The sequence below is a fragment of the Pteropus vampyrus genome, unplaced genomic scaffold, assembly GCF_000151845.1.
Source record: "Pteropus vampyrus isolate Shadow unplaced genomic scaffold, Pvam_2.0 Scaffold66, whole genome shotgun sequence".
Lineage (NCBI taxonomy): Eukaryota > Metazoa > Chordata > Mammalia > Chiroptera > Pteropodidae > Pteropus > Pteropus vampyrus.
Window position 1 is genome coordinate 1,839,834 of NW_011888847.1, and position 4,893 is coordinate 1,844,726.

The following is a 4,893-nucleotide window of genomic DNA, read 5'->3' on the forward strand; positions in this document are numbered from 1 at the left end:
AAAACATGATGGTTGCTACATTTACATCTTCCAAACACCACACAGATTTCTCTCATAGCCAACACTTACATGGGCTATGTAGGGAAGGGAATTCTGGGACACATAGTTCCAGCTCAGCTAAGCTGATACAGAGCAAAGCCTCCACAAGCTCTCAGCACCAAGCACAGTGCCTAAGATCAGTCTCTATATAGAGGATGCCCAATAAATTGTGGGGGGTTGTTATCAAAAGTACCCTTAAACCAAACAACAGATTCCTGCAGCAACATGGGTGAATCTCAAGAACATTACGCTCAGCAATAAAAGCCAGATAAAAAAGTGCACACTCTATGATTCCATTTGTATGGAATTCCACCACAGGCAGAGCTAAAGTGATAGAACTCAGAACAGAGTTGCCTGGGACAGGGATTGGGTTGGGACCGGAAAAGGGCACAAGGAAATTGGGGGGTGGGTGGGTAATGGAAATGTTCTTTGTTCTGATAGAGGTGTAACACAAGTATATGCATTTGTTAAAACTTCTTGAACTGTACCCCTGAGATCTGTGTAGTTTACTGTATGTAAACTGTACCTCAATTTAAAAAAAATGAAAAGTAAGGAAAAACGGTGTCCTTAGAGCTAATGACAGACCAATAAGCAGTCAAGGAACACATATTACATGTTGTTTCCTTTCATCTGCCTACTGGGCACTTTTAAGAGACTGGCCTGATCGAGGGGCATCCTCGCTCCAAGACGGGAAAAGGAGCAAAAACTCCAAGGTTGCTCTCCTTCAGCCACAAGAGAAATCAGAGGGGAAGAAAAATAGATAGGAGCCCAAGACAAAACTACCAATATAAAGCCTAGGCAGATGAACTCAACTTTGAACTGTAGAATGGGGATTTTTATTTCTTTTCTCTAAAATGTATATTCATAGTTTGTCCAATAGAGGTTTGATTTCTAAACTGCTTCTAGCTCTATGTGTGTGTGTGTGTGTGTGTGTGTGTGTGTGTGTGAGAGAGAGAGAGAGAGAGAGAGAGAGACAGAGAGAGACAGAGAGAGACAGAGAGAGACAGAGAGACAGAGAGAGAGAGAGACAGGGAGAGAGAGACAGAGAGAGAGAGAAACTCACAATCATTATATATAATAGACGTTATCATAAATGTGAAGCTAGAGGATATCGTTTCACTGTACCCAGAGGGAATGGGTTCCGTGGTCGTGCAGGGAGCTAAATCTCTTCTGCTTTCCAAACGTCTTCTAGACTGGCCTCATTACCATGATGTTCGCAGTTTTCTAAACAACATCAAATAACAAAAAAGATCTCCCTTTACACCATTTGGCTGTTTGGTGACACTCGTTTGCCGGAGAGCGCGGTTTTCTCCTCCGTAACGCATTTAGCCCAGTCGTAGGGACAGCAACCTAAGGTGTAAATGCCAAGATGCAAGCAGAGGGAGGAGGTTTGCCCAGAGGTCCGAGCAGGGGGTGGGAGGGGTGACCCCCGAAAGGGAAGAAGGAGAGCTGACGGGAGGCTAGGGGCCCGAGCTCGTCGGGAAAGTGTTTCCCTCTGCCTTCGGCTCTCAGTATGGCAAGCAGTCTGCTCGCCTTACTTCATCTGGAGGATGGCCCTTAAAGGTCCTCACAGGTCCCTTTGCTTACTTAGGAGTCTTTTTACAAGCGTGGGTTGATTTTTAACTTTCCTGGTGTCAGATAAAAAACAAAGGCAGAAACTCAGACCTGGTAACAGTACATCCTCACCCAGGGCTAATTTCTACAGCTCTTGCTCTTTGTCCCCTAGTCTCCTCCCCTCTCCTTTGTCTCAGGGTGCCAGGGAAGACTGAGAGAATGGTCACGTGGCACGAATGGGGCTGAGTTTCTGGCAGTCTCCTAGGACAAGGATTCCTAGTATTTCAGGTAGCTGACCCATTTTTTCTTTTTCCTATTGTTTATGTTGTTGTTGAGTCTGTGTATCCACAACCCTGGGATTCCCCCAACCTCAAACTCTAGAATCCAATTTTTTAGATTTCATGTTTTAAAGGTCAGTGGAAACTTTTTCAAAAAGCAACATTAAGCTAATATATTCTTACTGCATAAATCAAGCTTTATTCTATTTCTCCTCAAAACCGATGCTGACTAGCACTTCTCAGATCTTGAAAGATATGCCTACTATTTATTTGTAGGAAATACACCAGATCGAAGGGCTTTTAAAAACAACCAGTCACCAGAATCCTTCCCTTCCCTTTCTCTGATGATACTAATGTAGGAAATTGGCATGAGAACTACACAAATTGACTAAACATTAAACCAGATTGTATTCAGAGCCTACTGTGTGCTCCTAGACACGGGAACCTGGTTGATAGGCATATGGCCAGACCACAGGGAACTGACTGGAAAATTCCTGCTGAGATTACTAACAATTGCTCCCCCTTGTCTTTCACGCTGCATGGCTGTACCCCATAACAGGAAAGGAAAACAGATTTAAACTGAATTCCTCAAACACTCGGGTCTCTTTCATTCTGCCTTTGAGAGGAGACCACAGCTGTCTGTGGAGCATTATTCCTTCTCTAATAAACTTTCCTTTTGTCTCTAACTCTGGTGCGTGCTTGAATTCTTTTCTGCACACAGTCAAGGTCTCTCTCTCTCTCTCTCTCTCTCTCTCTCTCTCTCTCTCTCGATGTGTGTGTGTGTGTGTGTGTGTGTGTGTGTGTGTGTGTGTGTAGGACTTGAGTCTCCACTCGAGGGGACTCGCCCTGTCCTGTATCAATATCACAGTCTTAAAACCTCCTTCACGTACGACCCAAATAACTGAAATATAAAGAGTTATTTCCCCGGGACATTGTTTTTACTCTGGTGAAATTGCATGGCAAATATTTCATTAACACTTTTCTCCCTTTCCCGACTGAGCTGTTAAATCTTGGAGTCAGCCTGGGTAGTATTATACAGTTAAGTAACTCTTCTTGCTCACAGGCTCATAGTGGACGCAACTACTAGTTATTTTATGCCTAGAAAAATTAAGTGATTGCAGAACGCTCAGCTTAAAAAGTTGTCATGAACCTGGGGAAAGAGTGGAGGGGGTTGGTGTTTCTGATGTCCCAACCACCGCTTTCTGTTCTGGGCTAGAGGAAGGCCAGAAACATTTGGTAGATGTTGCCCAAAGCATCCCTCCCAGACCCCTAGCTGCTCTAGGAAAGTGCTACTTGTTGCTCAGTTGACCTTATAGACCTAAGTCCAAATTTTGTGTCCTGAGGTGTATAGACCTGATTAAAGAAAACCAGACACTGTGAAGCATGTTATTCAGCTGCAAAGAAACTTAGGCAATGAACCTAAGCATCGGAGATTTCGCTGAATGGAGAGCTAGATGCCCCTGTGAAAATCAAAGGCACGGGGATGGTAGGGGTGGTGGGTAGCAAAGTTGCACAAGAAAAAGGGATGAACGGGTCAGGGTTGGCTGGTTGTGGGGGAGCTTGGCACGGACAATTGCTGGGCCCCAAGTCCTTTTTTGAGGCAAATAGTACAGTCTCAAGTTCACCATCAAGTTGTTTCTCTGCTGATACTGACCCATTTTTCTGGAAACAATCATTCTCAGTCTTCCTTTAGGAGCCCTGCGTGCTTGTGACCTTTATACTCTCCAGGCTCAGCATGCTGCAGCAGGCAAGTCCACTTGCACATGCTCAAGATACTAAAAATTTACTTATCAAACCTCAGCACTAGTGATATTTGGGGCTGGATCATCGTTTGTGGCGGGGGCTGTCCTGTAGAACAGCATCACAGTATATTTTGTAACATCCTCTATCCACTCGATGGCAGTAGCATCCTTCAATTGTGACAACTAAAATATCTGTAGACATTGTCAAATGTCCCTGCATGGCAAAATCGCCCCAGTTGAGAACCACTGCCTTAGACAAGGTACCTTCCATAAAATTCTTCACATTGCTATTGTGATAATTGGTATTAGTTCATCAAGCTACCAGAACAAAATCAAGAAACTCATTCATGTTGAGTTTAAGAGTGCTTTTGCCCAGTTCTACCTTAGACTTGAATAAATCTAAGGGTCATAAGCTCAGGGTCCCAGGCGTTAGTGGGTCCTGCTCTAGGCCTGCTCCAGCCATGTCCCTTCCCGTGGGGTAAAAGTCAACAGGGCCAAGAAAATATGCCCATCTGAGCCCTCACTTCCCTTCTCGATCCCATTCTGGGTGCTTAGACATCAAAATTTCTTGCTCAAAAGGGTCAAGTCTGTTTTCAGTGCTGACATAGCCTCTTCTCTGGGTCCCTTTTCCAGACTATGGGTCCTCTCCTGCCACTGGGGAGGCCCACGTGGGATCAGGGGTGTCCTTTATGGCTACGTGAATGGAGCTTGGCCATGCAGGCTATACCCTTACCTGAAATCCTGCAAATGTTAGACAAGGGCCTCCTCCTCCTTCTTACACCACCAACTTGCTAACAAAGTGCAGCAGATACAAGATCATCAGCAGTTCCAAATCCTCTCTGACCTTCTCTGCCTTCCTCACCCTCTGCAGAAGGTAGTGGTGAATACTGGCCCCCGCTGGAGAACCAGAAGTAAAAAGAGGAGACTCTGAGAACCCTCTAGAGAATTGCCCCCTGCTCAAGTAGGGGCTACACGGCTTTATACCTCTCCGCTGAGCAAAGAGCACTATTAATTATCGGTGAAACACTCCCCAGAAAAACACCAGCATTGCTGGCAGATTTGCTTTCCTCTGCTTATCTCTATAATCAACACACAGGACTGGTTTCTCTTCTGGGCTGTGGACTCCACAATCAGGCATTATTTGGTGAATGTCTCTGGCGCCTCCTCTGTGGAGAGGTCTGTGATTCTCCTCTAGGTGGAATGAATTGCTCTCTTGATTCTGAGCCCCTACAGCCTGTTACTCACACCTTAAGTAATCCCTTACCTATTCCATTACACCT